At 37.9% G+C, this 18772-nt stretch overlaps 1 long non-coding RNA gene across 5 annotated transcripts in view; it reads right to left on the bottom strand.

Annotated features, from left to right (window-relative positions):
• The window catches only part of LOC130851191 (uncharacterized), a 65363-nt gene that overhangs the window by 19333 nt on the left and 27258 nt on the right, over positions 1-18772 (bottom strand). The window contains exons 2-4 of one of the 5 annotated variants that reach the window (XR_009053140.1): positions 13054-13170; positions 11667-12866; positions 5787-6247 (exon numbers count right to left, since the gene is read on the bottom strand). This is a non-coding gene — a long non-coding RNA (uncharacterized LOC130851191). Of the gene's footprint in view, positions 1-5786; positions 6248-7161; positions 9868-10439; positions 12867-13053; positions 13171-18772 lie in introns of those variants that run through there. The other 4 variants (XR_009053138.1, XR_009053141.1, XR_009053139.1 and 1 more) reach the window with 4 other exon arrangements.

Below are 18772 nucleotides of genomic sequence, written 5' to 3' on the forward strand. Positions count from 1 at the left end.
AATTAATTTTTTTTGCATGGATCACCATTTAATGTCCTTTCTCCATTAAATATATAGTTTTGTCATAAGTTATATATCCATTGAGCTGAGTCAATTACTAGATTTTTTCCTTTCTATTCTATTGCCTATCTTTATAATATTTTAAATTCTGCCTTTTTCCACCTTTAGTTTTCTCCCAGTGATTTTTATATTGCCTAGAACACTCAATAAATTCATTTTTATTTCTGTATATAAAGCATATAATAAGCTCATTTCTTTCTGAGATAAACCACTGCCAAATTCATCCTGCCACTTTATCCAAAACCTCTACCGTATAGCTAATGCTACAAAGACCTTTGATCCTTCCTTTTCCATCAGAACACTATCAGTTACCTTTCTTTTAGAAGCAATTTTTCACAAATAGTATTTTTTATTATAGTATTTTTGACTCTATGGACATTTTCTCCTAATATTGATAAACAGCAGTAAAACCATAGTTGTATGTCAGTGCTGAGCTAGGCTCATTCATTAGCTAAGTGACTTCCTCTCAGGTAACATGTAGGATATGTGGTTAAGTTTTTGCCTGAGCAAATTTACATAACTGTATGTCCTACACTCCTGTGGTCACTTAAAATAGCTGAAACTGTGAAGTTCTTTTTATTTTATTGTTTAAAACATTTTTTAATGCCATTGCCTGTGTCAGTTTTTAATTGAACTATAATTGACTTAAAATTATATTAGTTTCAGGTATACAACATAGTGGTCCATTATTTTTATACATTACAAAATCATCACCATAAGTCTAGTGACCATCTGTAACCATACAAAGTTATCACAATATTATTAACTACATTCCCTGTGCTGTGCATTACATCCCCATGACTCATTTATAACTGGAAGTTTGTACCTCTTAATCTCCAGCTATTTCACTCATCTGCACCCCCCCTCCCTCTGGCAACCACCAGTTTGTTCTATCTGCGAATCTGTTTTTGTTTTGTTAGGTTTGTTCATTTGTTTTGTTTTTTAGATTCCACATATAAGTGAAATCATACAGTAGAATTTGTGTTTCTTTGTCTGACTTAGCATAATACACTCTAGTTCCATTCATGTTATTGCAAATGGCAAACTTTCATTCTTTTTTATGGGCGAGTAATATATATTCATTGTATGTACACCACATCTTTATCCGTCTGTGTATTGATGGGCACATAATTAAGCTAAAAAGAGACAATTTTGTGCTAAATGAGAAGGGGAGCAATAAAAATAATGCAATTTTCAACCTGAAGCTTTTGAAAGAAATTCAAGTGAAGAATGACATCTTAATTATATTTAGTCTTAAAATGTGTTCTGAATATAATATTTTTGTTGAAGTACATTTTTGGTAGTCTTGATTGCAATCCATGAAGTCATTCTAGTTTAATCCTAAATATAGAATTAAGTTTAATTAAATCATTATTGTGCTAGTTTTGGAAAAAATTTTGCTGTTTTTGTTTTCTTACACAGATATCTCCTAATTGCCTGCTTTTAGTGATGTTACTTTAGATATCAAAAATTCACATTCAGTTAATAGCTTTCTAAATAATCAGATGTGAATTAATTTTTCAGTCTTTTAATACCCTGTTCTCCAATCTTGGATCTTTGTAACACAGCTCCTAAAGGCCAGAAGCTCATATTTTCAGTTCTGGCAGATGGAGAATTGCAAAAACTTTAATGAAGATTTTGGCACATATCCATTCAATATATTATGCTAAAAGTAGCTCTAGTTTTGAATATAAACAGATTTGCTACAGTCTGTTTCCCCTGCTATTTGTCTTTAAGGTACACAAATCTTGTGTGATAAGCAAATGACCAATTAGATTGTGAACAGTTTAATCAGTGAAAAGCAGCTATGCTTGGGTAGCTTAAGAAGATGTGTCTCAGTGTTCTAAACTACAACAAATCTGGGCTTTGTTGAGTTAGTGGGGGAAGGGAATTCCAAAGATTCCAGCCATTTTTCATTTTTTAGGGATAACATGGCCTATGTACTATAATCATGATTTAATGTAATAGCATTTGTGACTTAACTCTTGCCAACATTTCAGCAAGAACATATTCTTTAGCTACTACAAATTTATACCCAAATAGCCAAATATTAAATAGAGAAATAGGTTTAAATTTCTCCTTAAAACATTGTTTCCCTGACTGAAAAAAATTTTAGTGGGATTAAGTTTGTAATGAGTGCACAAATGTACATCTGTGATATTTTAAAGTATTGTGGGGTTTTTTTTTAGCTCTTTACTGGAATATAATTGCTTTACATTGTTGTGCCAGTTTTAGTATTGTGGTTTTTAAATTTTAGCTTTATCTACTTATATGTAAACCTGTTAGAATACTTCTGTTACTTTCCAAAACTAAAATGTGAGAAAGCATTAAATAATTTACTGTATTAAATATAAAATCTAAGTATTTAGCATTTCTCATTGTATTTGAAATAAGTACACAATAACATTTTCATGCAGCTTCTATGCAAAAAATTTTAAATACCAATCTGGGCATACTACATATATTGTGTAATTTGAAAGATGTAGTGATTAGCTGAGATTAACATTAGAAAAAAATTTTTATTTATTTCCTTTTTTTTCTGGCTGCACCATGCTGCATGGCTTGCAGGATCTTAGTTCCCCGACCAGGGATTGAACCCAGGCCTCCGCAATGAAAGCACCAAGTCCTAACCATTGGACCACCAGGGAATTCCCTAGAAAAACATTTTTTAAATTAAAATTATAGGACTTCCTAGGTGGCACAGTGGTTCAGAATCCACCTGCCAATGCAAGGGACATGGGTTTGATCCCTGCTCCAGGAAGATCCCACATGTTGCGGAGCAACTAAGCATGTGTGCCACAACTATTGAGTCCATGTGCCACAGCTACTGAGTCTGCACTCTAGAACTCAAGAGCCACAACTACTGAACCCATGTGCCACAACTATTGAAGCCTGTGCGCCTAGAGTCCGTGCTCCATAACAAGAGAAGCCACCACAATCAGAAGCCCACACACCACAACTTGAGAAAGCGTGCATGCAGCAACAAAACCCAACACAGCCAATAAATAAATTTAAAAAAAATTCATGTTTAGACTTTGCTTTCATGTGAATTCACTTGAATTTCGGGCCAAAAGTTTTTGAAAGTTGGGTTCTTTGACACTGATATGTTTTAGCATTTTCAGTGACTGTAGGGGTGGGACATCATTGAACTCTTACACATTCTGCCAGAAGGGGGCAGCAAAGCAAGCCAAGAGGAAGTTTATAGGTACCAAAAAAAAAAAAAATCAGGAAAGGCCCTCAATAAAATTCAGAAAGCTATAGCCCCAAAGCTTCTTGGGGTGGCTTCACTGTTTGAGAGTATTTGTGACGTCCCTAAAGCCAAGTGCCCCCCCTTTGCAAGAGCATATGCAAATCTTAAGGCATCAGTACACCTTCATGCAGGCTCAGGCCTATCTAATAAAAATTATTACCCTTGCTGAATGCTTACCAAATGCCAGGGCTTCTGCTAATCTCTGAATATATTATCTTTCTTGATCTTCACAGAAACCTTGCCAGATGGACAGCCCTGTTTTATGCATGAATCTGAGGAATACAAACTTTAGATAATTTAAAGTCACACAATGTAGCAAAGCCAGAATTTAAACCTAGCTCCTATTACAAAATCCTTGCACTTTACTGACACTACTATGTGCCCTAGTTTTCAGAGGAAGCTAGTAATGTAGGCTTTAGTAGGTAAGAAACGTGTGTGTGCTAGTTAACCAATTAGAAAAGGGGCTACTTAAATGTCACTAATAGCCTTTTTAAAAAAAATTCATTTATTTGTTGGCTGGGTCTTCGTGACTCAGGCTTTCGGGCTTTCTCTAGTTGCGGGGAGCGGGGGCTACTCTTCATTGTGGTGGGCACATGGGCTTCAGTAGTAGTGGCTCATGGGCTCTAGAGCGCAGGCTCGATAGTTGTGTCACACAGGCTTAGTTGCTCCATCGCATGTGGGATCTGCCTGGAGCAGGAATCGAACCCGTGTCCCCTACATCGGCAGGCGGATTCTTAACCACTGCACCACCTAGGAAGTCCCACTAGTAGGCTCTTAAATACATGGTTTGAAAGCTAATGAAGGGAACTTCCCTGGCGGTCCAGTGATGAGGACTCTGTGCTTCCACTGCAGCGGGCATAGGTTTGATCCCTGGTTGGGGAGCTAAGATCTCACGTGCCGCACGGCATGGACCAAAAAAAGAGGAAAAAAAAATGTTAAAACTGATGAAGACTATTCACATGCTTTTACTTGGTAGCTTTGTTTACTTCCTATCCTGCAGTAAATTTCTAGGGCAAAAAGTATGGGACAGAAGTCAGAATCTGGAATTTTACCAACTTGGTCAATTTTAACTTTATAGTTAATTTGGTCAGCTACTGTGGCAGGTTGGAAATCATGGCTACAATATTTTCAGTTCCTCCCATCAAGGTATAGTTTGTTTTCCCACCTTTAGTATCTGAGCTGGCCTTGTGCTTTGTTTTGACCAATAAAATGCAGCAAATGTGTTTCTAGGCTGAGTGTCTAGACCTTAAGAGGACAGGTTGCTTCAGTCTCTTGGGTCCCTGCTGACATGTAAAGAAACTCAGGCTAAACCATGGAACAATGAGAGAAATGATGAGAAACTTTGTAAAGAGCTATCCCAGCCAACACCACGTGAAGTGTCTGGGTGGCCCTCCTAATCCCCAGAACTGGGAGAAATAATAAAGTGTGGTTTTAAAGACATTGTTTTACTGTAAAGTTTATTATGAAGCAGTATATAACCAAAAAATTACAAAAATGGAGAACAGAAAGTGCATAAGTTAAATCTCAAAAAATATTTAATGTAAATTCCACTTTTTTCCTACCTACTATCACTTTTCCACAGTTCATAGTTATATAAAATTGCCCTACATGTTCTCTTTTCCTTTTCGTAATATACAGTTGGTAGTGAACTGAAAATGTCAAAAGACTGTAGCTAAAAGCCAAGGGACTTCCAAAGTCTGAAATAATGCCTTACATAATTAGAAATGTACCTGTTTAATGAAACTCTGTTAGCAGCTCCTAGGGCTGGAAAAGCATTTACCTGAGCTCTAAAATAAAAGGGCACACTAGTAGTCCCTTTAGCAATTATGCTCTTTAAGGCTATAATGATATACATAAATAATGTGTAATATGGAAAAGTCTTAAGCCCAAGGTTGGGAGTTAGCAGAGATCTAAACAGATCTGAAATCCTTTTCTTTTTAATGCCTCATAACAATTACTTGAGAATTTCCACTAGATAGAGCTATGTCCATTATTTTTGTAACAAACACTCATATGTTGCTCACTATGTCCATATACTACTGTAAGTCATTTAACAAGTAGGTACTATTTTTAACATCCATTTATAGATGAGGAAATCTGGGTACAGTCAGAAGTTAAGTAAGGTGTCCAAAGTTACAATGCAGGAAAAGTTTGCTCTCTCTCTCTGAGGAATGAAGGGGGAGGGGGAGGAGACAGAAATGAAGTTAGGTGGTATCATGTATTCAAATAACAGTTCCCCTTAAGTAATTCTTCCCAGGGAAGTAACTGTGAGAGCAGGGAGGCCTTTGCATGTCATTTGTAGCCCATGATGTGGCTCCAATCTTTCCAGCTTCATCTACCACCATTTGGCCCCTCCACCCTAAACTTCAGCTACACAAAACTTAGCCCCCAAACGTACCTTGGAGTTTTTCTCCTCTGTGCTTTGTTCATTTGGGTCCCACCCAACACCCACCCCCTGCACAGAACCTTCTTCAAATGTAAAAGTGGAGTTACAACCTTTCAAAGTCCACCAGTAGTACTTTCTCCATAAAGCCTTCCTAATTCTCAATATATTACTCTCTTGACTTCTAGCAGAATCAATGGCTCCTTCCATGATGTCTCCTTAGCTCTAGAATTGTAAGCAATTTTTTCACATCACTTTTTAAGACTTTATTTGGCTGCGCCGCGTGGCATGTGGGATCTTAGTTCTCAGACCCATGCCCCCTACGGGTGGAAACGCGGGTCCTAACCACTGGACCACCAAGGAAGTCCCGCCTACCCTACTTTAATCAGCTGTTTATAAAATATATATTCCACAGTAGCTTGCAGTCTTCCTTGAGTGCCTAACCCAATTTTCTGCTTACAGTGTGGGCTTGTGCACGTTCACTGTAATGATATCATCCGAATAGAGGGGGCATTCAGTCAGGTTGAAGAGGGCATCTTTTCCAGACTCAATTCCTATTGTATAAATTTTAGAGACAAGTAGACGTGACATTTCTGGTATTGCCTCAGGGCACTGTCAGTTTCAGGGTAAAGAATACCAACCTCTTATTTTCAGTTCAAGCTATAAAATTCCACAGCAATTTCATATAAGCATGAGTAGGGGGTAAAAATCTAGAAGCAAAGAACACTAAACAGTTATCTACCAACAGATTTAGATTGTTTATGAAGCACAAAGTTTAGTGGACACCAGCATTTACTAATTAATAAGCTCACTATAAGTAGATAGCCCAAGTCAAATGGGGTTGCAATTCCTCAAAGGAGCTATCCAGTCATCCCTTTAATCAAGTAATTACAAATCGGCCATTAGGCAGAGATGTCACAATTTTGGTGAATCATTTTTAGGAAGGTAGCATTTTGATTTCATAAGCCACTTGAATTTTGGGGAAAAAAAGGACCTATATATGCTTGAGTATTTGCTTTTAAAATTAATTTAATTAAAAATAAATTTAATGATATCCATTTCTAAGAATATGAAAACATGATTTAAAAATCACTGTATTCTACAAGGGAATATTAGCCATAAAAAAAGAATAAAATAATGCCATTTTCAGCAACATGGATGGACCTAAAGATTATTATACTAAGTGAAGTAAGTCAGACAAAGACATATATATGACATCACTCATATGTGGAATCTAAAAAAATGATGCAAATGAACTTACTTACAAAACAGAAATAGACTCACAGACATAGAAAACAAACATGGTTACCAAAGGAGAAAGTGGGGGAGGGATAATTAGGAATTTGGGATTAACTGATGCATGCTACTATATATAAAATAAACAAGGACCTACTGTATAGCACTACAGCACAAGGAACTATATTCAATATCATGTAATAACCTATAATGAAAAATAATCTGAAAAAGAATATATATATATATATATATAACTGAATCACATTACTATATACCTGAAACATTGGAAATCAACTATACTTTAAAAAAAATCACCGTAGGGACTTCCCTGGGGCGCAGTGGTTAAGAATCTGCCTGCCAATGCAGGCAACTGGTTCGAGCCCTGGTCCAGGAGGATCCCACATGATGCAGAGTAACTAAGCCTGAGAGCCACAACTACTGAGCCCATGTGCCACAGCTACTGAGGCGTGCATGCCTAGAAGCCCATGCTCCACAACGAGAAAGCCACTGCAATGAGAAGCCCGTGCACCACGAAGAAGAGTAGCCCCCACTTGCTGCAAATAGAGAAAGCCCACGTGCAGCAACAAAGACACAACGCAGCCAATAAATAAATAAATAAATTTATTTTTAAAAATCACTGTATTCTAAATAAAACATCTTTGGCCTTAAGCCAGTGTTTCTGAAACATTTTTTTCATTATTGCCCTCCTGCTACAGGAGAAAATTTAAATTTAAATTCTCCCTAGTGAGAGACATAAGGAATAAGATTTTGTTGGGTAGAGTTGAGCTTTGACGGGGCACAAACCACTATCGTATCTAAGGGTCTTTTTGCCTCCAAGAACAAAGTTTCAGAATACATGGTGTAAACCCATTTACAGAAAACTGCAAATTCAAGATTGCAGTCGACTAGTTTTAGAGGCAGTGATGGGCCAGGTGTCATCCCCTTGGCTATGTCTGATAATATCAAGGCTCTCAATGTACTTCTCATCCTTGTCTCACCCTGCTGGGAGTGTGTTTTCAGTTTTTCCTCATCCTTAAAATGAGACAGTAGTTTCATGCCCTCTGATAGTTTCAGGGACAAGGGAACAATTTGAAAATATTTTGAACGTTGAATCTAATGTTTACTTTATGGAATCTAACAAATCTGTTTTCTTGAAAGGAGCTATCTGATAATTTGCCTTACCCATTAATTAGCTAAGATGCCAATGGTGTTCCTTCCCTGAAAGACTCTCTGCCTCCTTGTACCTTCCTAAACATACTAAGTGTGCTTTAAAATAGACATTTGTTTTCATCCACTTCCAAAAAGGTTGTAATAGGTGTTTCCCTTAATGAACAGTATAATTTCCTATTACCGAAGGGTGGTTACAAGGATTAAATTATTTAACATACATAAAATGCTTAGCTGAATAAACTCTCTTTGGTATAAAACACAAAGCCATAAATTATGAAAGAAACAATGTATAACCAATTGAAAAAGCAAAGAGATTATTGTGTAAGTGACTGAAACCATTGTTGACATAACCACAATACTATTTTTGCATCTAAAAAAATGAACAATGATTCTTTAGTATGATCAATTTCCAAGTATTATACATGTTCATATTTCCTTGAGATTCTCAAAACATTGTTTTTGACAATTGTTTTGTTTGAATCAAGATCCATACAAGATTCACACACTGCATTTACTTTTTTTTAATTATTTCATTTTATTTTATTATTATTATTATTGGCTGCATTGGGTCCTTTTTGCTGCACATGGGCTTTCCCTAGTTGTGGCAAGCGGGGGCTACTCTTCATTCCAGTGTGTGGGCTTCTCATTGTGGTGGCTTCTCTTGTTGTGGAGCACAGGCTCTAGGCATGCAGGCTTCAGCAGTTGTGCCACATAGGCTCAGTAGTTGTGGCTCACAGGCTCTAGAGTGCAGGCTCAGTAGTTGTGGTGCACAGGCTTAGTTTGCTCTGCAGCATGTGGGATCTTCCCAGACCAGGGCCTGAACCCGTCTCCTGCATTGGCAGGCAGATTCTTAACTGCTACACCACCAGGGAAGTCCCACACACCGCATTTACTTGATACATCTCTTAAATTTCTTAATTTTAGGTTCCCCTCCCTTTTTTCTCCCTTTGCCATTTGTTTGTTGAACAGTGCCATTTGCTTGTTGAACTGTGTCATTTGTCCTATAAAATTTCCCACACTGGATTTTGCTAGTTGCATCCCTGTGGTGGCATTAATGTGTGCCTCTATCCCTCTATTTCTTGTAAACTTGATAGTTGGATCTGGTGGCTTTCTCAGATTCAGGTTTGATGTTTTGGGCAAGAATGCTTCATAGGTGCTGCCATCTACTCATTACACCCAACAGAAGGGTCTTAGTGTTTAGTGGTCTCAATGGTAATGTTAATTAGTGAGTGCTATCAGACTGACATGTTCATCAAAAAGTCTCCAACAGTCTTTCATTTAATGCCATCCTCCTCTTAACATGCCTTCCTGGGCTTTAGTATCCTGAAGGCTAAAAATGTATTTCTCAAATTCACTTGCAGCTAGTTATTAATGTGTTGTAAATTCCACCAGAGGCACTTGTGTAGTGACCTGAGTGGGGGAGGCGCAGGTTATGAGGCATCTTTTTGACAGGCTGTACTGTAGTGAAGGACTTGTGGCTGTGGAACCAGTGGCTGTAGGGGTGGCTTCCCTATTCTGCAGGTGGCCTCCCGAGCATGGCCTGAGCAACAGTCCTTTGACAGCTCAGTTCTATAGCCTGGATTTGTAAGTCACTCCTGAAGCTCAGTCCACAGGCTGTTTCTTCAACCCTGCCAACCATTTGTAATAGACGATGTAATAAATCCCTTTTGGCTAACATTACTGAAGAGTGGATTTTGTTCTCTGCTTTGCATGCTGACCAATACAGCTCCTCTAAGAAAGAGTATTTTCAGCAGTTGTTAACAATTGCCTGAGTATATAAAACAGATATTCTAGGAAGATAAGCCTTTTGAAAACAAAAAATCATATAGCAGTTTCACATTCCTGTTGTATAAACTTTCTAAAAAGAAACACAGAATTGCTCCCCCCCACCCAGTTTATGGAGAACTAATTGACGTACATTGCTACAAGTTTAAGGCATACAGCATGATGGCCTGATTTACATATATTCTGGAATGATTACCACAATTGGTTCAACTAACATCTATCGTCTCATAGATGCAATAAAAAGAAAATTAAAAAAATTTTCTCCTTGTGATGAGAGCTCTTAGGATTTACTCTCCTAACAACTTTCCTATATGTCATACAGCAGTGTCAGCCATAGTCATCATGTTGTCCATGACATCCCTAGTGCTTATCTTAGAACTTAAAGTTTATACCTTTTGACCACCTTCCTCCAATTCCCCCTCCTCCCAGTGTTTTCTAAACATTTAAAAATTAATCCATGTTAAGAAAAATTAATCCATGTCCATTGATGAAGACAATTTTATTAAAAGGTAATTTAAATGTCTTCACAAAATTTTAATTCCATGATGTGAACTAAAAAGTATAAATCTTCAGAGTCTAGCAAAGAGATTTTTTTTTAATAAATTTATGTATTTATGTATTTATTTATTGGCTGTGTTGGGTCTTCGTTGCTGCACACGGGCTTTCTCTAGTTGCAGTGAGTGGGGGCTACTCTTCATTGTAGTACACGGGCTTCTCATTGCAGTGGCTTCTCTTGTTGCTGAGCATGGGCTCTAGGCACATGGGCTTCAGTAGCTGCGGCACATGGGCTCAATATTGTGGCTCATGGGCTATAAAGCGCAGGCTCAATAGTTGTGGCACATGGGCTTAGTTGCTCCATGGCATGTGGGATCTTCCTGGAGCAGGGATCGAACCCGTGTCCCCTGCATTAGCAGGAGGATTCTTAACCACTGTGCCACCTAGGAAGCCCTAGCAAAGAGATTTTTATTCAATATTTTATTATGTAAATGTTCAAACACAGAGAAGTTGAAAGAATTATACCATGACCTATCCAGTGACCTAATGATACATATACCTGTGATGTGACTCTACAATTACATTGTTATATTTGCTTTAACACATACCATCTAAGCATCCCTCTATCATACATTAATCCACCTTATTTTTTGATACATTTCAAAGTAAGTTGCAAATATGAGTACACTTCAGGCCTAAATACTTCAGCACAGCAAAAGGATTTTTTCCCCAGGTATAGTATTTGGCCACTGGAGGGCTTCCAATTGCCATAAAATGTATTAGCAAGTAAATCAGTCTATAGTGTGCTAAACTGTCAAGTCCTGGGGAAGGTCTAGGGAAGGCGCTGCGCAGTGTAAATGGCATCAGTCAGAGTGAGAGACTCAGTATGAAATCTAGCAGTATTGCAACACCCTTTATCTTTACCCTCAGAACTCTCCTCCTCTTTTCACAGCTACTTTAATTATAACAGAGAAAATACATAATTGGTAGTAATTCTTTAGATCAGAATCTCAGAAAACTTGATGGAAATCAAGATGTTATATTTGCAGAAACGAGCTGGCATCATGAACTCAGTGTTAATTTGGTGACTGTTACTCTCCATGAGGGCAGGGGCTTTGTTTTATCATTTATCCCCAGCATGCAGAACGCTGCCTGGCACATACTAGTGCTCAATAAGTATTCACAGAAGGAATATGTGAATTCAAGTGCTTGATTCCCAAATAATCTTCACATATTTCATGCCATTACTAATCAAAGAAGTTTTTCTAAAATAAAAATAAGCCTTACCATAAAGTAAGAACATGGGTTGGTTATCCAGAGCTGTAGTTGCAATTACATTGAAATGACCATGTTTTCCATACCTGCAGGAGAAAATTCAGCACACGCCTACTGACTGGTAGGTCAGGTTGTGCCAAAGCCCAAGGCTGGGCAGGAGAAACACTTCCTTCCTTTTTTTTTTTTTTAAGTCTTTACTGAATTTGTTACAATATTGCTTCTGTTTTATGTTTTGGTTTTTTGGCCACAAGGCATAAGGGATCTTAGCTCCCTGACCAGGGATCAAACCAGCACCCCCTGCACTGGAAGGCGAAGTCTTACCCACTGGACCGCCAGGGAAGTCCCAGCACTGCCTTCTGATGGAGACCATAGGAAAGCTTCCCAGAATCATTTGAGCACTTTTCAAACACACCCTGACTTCCCAGAAACAAATGTGAAGTTTGTCTGTGAATCAGTGGGGGCAAGAGTCAGTGGAATTTGAATTATTACTGTTGATGTTATTTTCCTTTTGTACCTTCAGACTAGTGATACCTGAGGAAATTCAAATGTGCTGCAATTTTAAAATTACCTTTTTAAGGTAATACTTTTCTTTGAGATTTCCCTGGCCTGGGAGAGCATTTCGACATTCTCCACAGGCTCATCAAGCTAGCACACATCTCAACAGCTACTGTGAGATTTTTTTAAAATACATTTTTGTCTCTTCAAAAGAATGAGACAAATTATTTATTATTATGCCTGTATAGAGAGCAACATAAACAATAATTTCAAATCTATCAGTTTTCCTGTTAGAGATTACAGTGGCGGCCTACCTAAATGGGAATCAAGTGACAGGCTAATTAGAGAGAGTCAAAAACCATAAAATCACCTTGTATTTTATAGTCAAAACAGGTATTGAGAAATTTTATGGCATAAGCTATAAAAGGTTAAATGTCCAAAGCAATCTCCTGCTGCAGCTAGTACTACCCTCTCACAAAATAAACGTACACTCTGTAGGCCCTCACAAAACTTTCAAATAGCCCAGTGATGATTGTCATTAAAACATACCTAAGAGAATCACATTCTACCAAATGAGACATCAGCGGCTCCCTGCCACTTGGCAGAATGTGCTGAATCCAAGCACTGGATATTGGTGGAAGGTGGTTGACTGAGACCAAATATTCATTTGTTCTTTCTCAGAATGTTGCTTCTCTGTGTCAAGGTTTCCACTAGTCACTGGTACATTCAGAGAAATAAGAAACATGCAGTGAGCAACATTTTCATAAAGATAAACTCATGCAATTGAATTGAATTTCCTTTTATTCTGTCTTTATGACAGACTTTCCTATTTATTTTGGTGTTAAAATGTCCTTTTTGCTAATAGTGGTGATGAATGATAGTTTTATATTTTCATTGTACTTACCTTGGCAAAAATGAAAGTAAAAATTCCATGTTAGTCTCCAAAATTATCTTGAAAATTTAACTGTACATGAAAGTCCAATGTCTAGAAAAACCAAAAAGTCTCTTCCAAAATAAGATTCTGTAATGCAAAAAAGTAAAATAATCAACAAGTCTATGAATTCATTTCCGCTATTCAGGTACTGGACATGAAACTGAACAAAATGAAAATTATAGGTTGGTAGATCAGGAATTCCCCCATTTTCAGCCTTCTAAAGCATCTCAAATTCCCTCAAGGGAGGTAATAAAAGTAACTAATAAAAGACAGCTTCTTAAGTCAACTGCTTAAGTTTAATTCTTAGCTCTAAAATTTACCAACTGCGTTATCTTGGTCAAATTACTTAACCCACTCTGTGCCTCGATTTCCTTATTCATAGGATGGAGATAATAATTGTATCTACATCATAGGGCTGTTGTGAAGATTAAATCAGGTAATCCATGTACAGATTTCATCATCATTTTTCATCATCCTAAACTGGAACTCTGTACCTATTAAACAATAACTACCCATTACCCGCTATGCTCCCCCCCAGCCCCCAGTAAACACTATTCTTCTTTTCATCTCTATGAATTTGACTTATCCAGCCACCTTATATAAATGAAGTCATACAATATTTGCCTTTTATGTCTGGCTTATTTTACTTAGCATAAAGTTTCCAAGGTTTACTCATGTTGTAGCATGTATCAGAACTTCACTCCTTTTTAAGGTTAATAATACTCACCTCTATGGATATACTACATTTTGTTCATCCATTAATTTATCAATAAAAATTTAGGTTGTTTCCACCTTTTGGCTATTGCATATTACATATTCTTAATAAATTACCTGAATTATTTTTAGATTATGATTTGCTACTTTTAGGAGGATCTTATATGCAAACCACAAAGTCAAACAAGAATTTACTCTGAGTTGCACATCTCATCACCCCCAAATAACAGGACTGTGCTTATAAAATTACTGTGATAGCTATTAGTAATTCATCTTTGTGCAATATCATTGCAAGTCACTTAAACTCTCAGTTTCTTTTTTTAATATTTAATTAATTAATTAAATTGGTTGTGCCAGGTCTTAGTTGCAGCACTTGTGCTCCTTAGTTGTGGCATGTGGGCTCTTTAGTTGCAGCATGCATGTAGGATATAGTTCCCTGACCAGGGATTGAACCCAGGCCCCCTGCATTGGGAGCCTGGAGTCTTCACTGCGACACCAGCGAAGTCCCAAGCTCTCTCAATTTCATTATTTGTAGAATAAGAACAATAGACACCAAAAGTGAAAGCAACAAAAACAAAAATAAATTCAGGTGGGACTACATCAAACTAAAAAACTCCTGCATAGCAAAGGAAACCATCAACAAAATAAAAAGGTGAGCTACCGAATGGGAGAAAATATTTGCAAATCATGTATTTGATAAGGGGTTAATATCCAAAACATATAATGAACTCATATAACTCAATATCAGAAAACAAATAATCTGACTGAAAACTGGGTAGAAGATATGAACAGGCATTTTTCCAAAACGTACAGATGGTCAGCAGGTACGTGAAAAGATGCTCTACATCATTAATCATCAGGGAAATGCAAATCAAAACCACAATGAGATATCTCCTCATACCTGTTAGAATGGCTATTATCAAAAAGACCTGAAGAGGATGTAGAGAAAAGAGAACACTTCTGCATTGTTGGTGGGAATGTAAATTGGTGCAACCACTATGGAAAACAGTATTTAGATTCCTAAAAAAAATAAGAATAAAACTACCATATGATCCAGAAATTGTACTTCTGGATATTTATCCAAAGAAAATGGAAACACTAATTTGAAAAGATAAATTCACCCCATTCATTGCAGCCTTATTTATAACAACCAAGATGTGGAAACAAACTGTGTCCATTGATGGATGAATGGATAAGAGAAATAGCGAGACAAGTCAGACAGAGAAAGACAAATACTGTATGATCTCACTTAAATGTGGAGTCTAAAATACGTATATAAAGCTAAGCTTACAGATACAGATAACAGATTGGTAATTGCCAGAGGTAGAGGGTGGGAGGTAAAAGAGACGGATGAACTGGTTTTTTTTGTTTTGTTTTGTTTGGCTTCAAAGCTTGCAGGATCTTAGTTCCCTGAGCAGGGATTGAAACCAGGCCACGGCAGTGAAGGTGTTAACAGGGAAGAACCAATTTTGACTCCGAGTTGGATCTGTTTCTTTGACTTTAACTTTGCTTTCCATTGCTTTTGTTATTATAATCATACATAATGGCCTGCCTCAGGGAAACCTGTCCCTCTGCCGGAATGTTAAACTAAAGTCCCTTTGTTCAGCTCATAGGGAGACAATCAGACTTTGCCCACCTGTGAATGGCAGCAGAAAAGAAGAAATTAACACATCCTCTCCCCAATGTAGGCCATGCTAAGAGATGTTTTGTAAGATAAATGGCCTTTTTACTTTACTTCCTCACCTCCTCCCCTTCTCTCTTCAATAAAAGAAACTGGCATTCAGACCCTGATAAGATGGTTTTTGGGGGGACCCTAGTCTGCCATCTTCTCAGGCCGCTGGCTTTCCAAATAAAGTCATATTCCTTGCCTCAGCACCCTGTCTCCCAATTTATTGGCCTATCGTGTAGTGAGCAGAGCAAACTTGGACTCCTTAACAAAAGCCCCAAGTCCTAACCACTGGACTGGCAGGGAAGAAAAATAAAGGTATATCTGCTTTATAGGGCTGTTATGAGATAATACATGCAAAGCACCTAGAGTAGTAAGTACTGTATAAATTTAAGAACTGTAGAACTAGATAAATGTTGTTTTTGTTATTATCAACTTGTCAGTTCAGTGTTTCAGGTACAGTGAATAATGCTGGCTGTCCACCCAGTGTCCACTGTGCGCATCCTCCTTCCTAACAGCTACTTTATTCAAATACCTACTCTTTGTCCTTGTAGCCCATGAGATTTATAGACACTAGCTGAATTTCCAGCTCTAGGGAATTTATGTTAGCCAATAAAATTCCTTATGGCTTAGGCCAGTTGGTGTGTTTACGTATCCATATCACTTGTGGCTGAAAGCATCCTAATTGATGCAGATCAATGTTAACTTCCAAAGAGAATTCTAATACTAGACTGATTTTTGGTACTGAAGTTAGAGAGACGGGTCCATGGAAAGGGGAAAAAGAAAGAAAAAAGGAAGGATGAAAAAATGTGAAGAATGTGATTCTTAGACAAATACCAAATGTATATCATCACCCAAAGATTACAAAACAAATTTTTAGAAGAATGGCGAGAGCTAAAGGATGAATGAAGCAGTGTCCTAAAAATGTTAAAATAGTACCAGTATGAAGAATATCACACATTTCTACTTCATTGTGAAAAGTAATAATCAGCTAAACAAAGGAGAGAGCATTCAGTTCCCCATCTCTATAGACAGAAGTGAGATTTATTTGGATGTAATTATTAGCATAAGGTGTACAGAGACAGTACGAAGTTCAAAGGGAAAGTAACTTGACCATTACATAACTTCCTAGGGATTAAGTAATATCCCACAATCATTGCTATTTAACTTGCCACCGGCTAACTCATTACTATGAAAAAATGTCTTAGTTTTCTCATTCCTACTCTGTTGTATAATAAAGAATTTCTCTGGTCTTTGTTCTGAGTTCCTGTCACCTGGCCCCTAAAGCTTTTGGAATTTTCTGAATGATAAGAGTATCTCTGTTATTCATGAGTCCCTTGGATTACACCTGATTTTATGCTAATGACATGGCTCAGGATAGGGCCTGGTTACCAGAAAGACCAACACTGTGTTTTAGAGGGTTGGGGCTTTGAGTCAGCCAGACCTCCAGAAAAGGGAGGAAGGCTGGAGACGGAGTTCAATCATATGGCTAATGTTAGTTCCTAAGTAATAAAACCACAGTAAAAACTCTGGAAACTAAGGCTCAGTGGAGTTTCCTGGTTGGTGAACATACTGCTATGCTGAAAGGGTGACGTGCCCTGATTCTACGGGTAGAGGGCATGAAAGCTCTGTGTCCAGGACCTTCCCAGACTTCGATTTTAGCACATTATACTTAGCTTATAGCAAGTTAAACAACTGCTTTGTTTTCATTTTTGTTTTTATTTTAATTTAATTTAATTTTTTTTTAGGCTGTGCTGTGCAGCATGTGGGCTCTTAGTTCCCCGACCAGGGATTGAACCCATGCCCCCTGAATTGGGAATGCAGTGGCTTAAGCACTGGACCACCAGGGAAGTCCCCAAACACTTGGTTTTATACTTCATTATTTGTGTATCTTTCTCTCCTGTCTAGACTGTAAAGTGCTAAAGGGCACTGATTGAGTCTTGTTGCTTTTAGGATCCCCACAGTGTCTGAGATCAGGGCCCAATGAAACAGGGGGCAGGGCGCAACCTTTAAAGGAATGACATAGCCGTTGCGGATACAACATAAACTGGTTAGAACAGATTAGGCCCAAGATGGTGGAAGATCTGAATTCCAGCAGACTTTGAGCCTTATTGTAATACCATGCCAAATGACACACCCACTAGCAACAGGACAGTTGAGGCCGACCATAAAAGCCAAAAAGTGGGTGGTGGCCCAATTCCTGGAAATCCCTGTCCCTTCCCCAAAACAGTTGGAATACTCCTCCCACTTGTTACCCTATGAAATTACCCAGCCAATAAAAACTAACCACCCCATGTTTCAGGGCTGCTCTCCCTTCTGAGATGGACGACATTTTGTCTGTGGAATATGTATCTCTCTAAATAAACTTGCTTCCACTTTATTGTATGAAGCCAAGGACCCTCACTTGGCGGCCCATACCAGGGACTCAGATCCGAGACGTGGGACATGACCATCCTCTTGCACCCCATCTTTCCTGCAACACCAGGGTTTAGAACTCTGAAGGACTAGGGAAGAGCCAAACAACTGTCTCAACAAGAGGATGCTAATACTAATGCTCTTCTTCAGAACATGGCTGAGATTCTTGCTTTTTGGGGCATTCTTGGTGTTTGCTAGTTTCTAAGGATGGTTCTCCAGCCTACTGAGAACACTTGATATCTTTCCAATAAATTCCCCTTCGGCTGAAACTGATTTATAATGCTTACAGCTGAACTCTGATAGGAGAAAGCAAAGGCAGCCAGGCAACCTCTCCTGGTATCTAGCCATCTGAATCCTTTCCAGTCTGCATCACAGAAATACTCAGAATTATTCAAGCCTTAGTCCTTGAGACCCCAAGCACTAAATTTACATTTATACCAATTGTTCATGGAACAATCTTTGAAAGAAAAATACATGGGTATTTTATAAATCCTCTTATGGATTTAACATTTAACTTTTAATATGCTACTGAGTTGCAACAAATGTGGAAATACCAGCTAAGACAGCCATAGATGAAACAAGGCCAAGTGAGATCCAACAATTATGGTTGGTGTCAAGTTGGATGAGTCTGCTCTATGTAGAAATAAGAGACGAATATTTAATAGGACTGAATCAAGGCATATATGAGAAAAAGGAGAAAAGCAATTACTTTTGCTTTATTTGGCACTGGCCAGGCTTCAGTTGGATCAAATTATTTTCAATTTTACATTCCATGCTGTATAAAGAAAAAAAAAACTTGGAAAGTGTTCAGAGAACAGCAACTGATTAAAGGTTTGTTAAATTAGACCTATAAGAAATTGTCAAAGGAACTGGGCATGTTCAGTCAGATGTGAG

This window comes from Hippopotamus amphibius, chromosome 4 (genome assembly GCF_030028045.1).
Source record: "Hippopotamus amphibius kiboko isolate mHipAmp2 chromosome 4, mHipAmp2.hap2, whole genome shotgun sequence".
NCBI classification, from domain to species: domain Eukaryota; kingdom Metazoa; phylum Chordata; class Mammalia; order Artiodactyla; family Hippopotamidae; genus Hippopotamus; species Hippopotamus amphibius.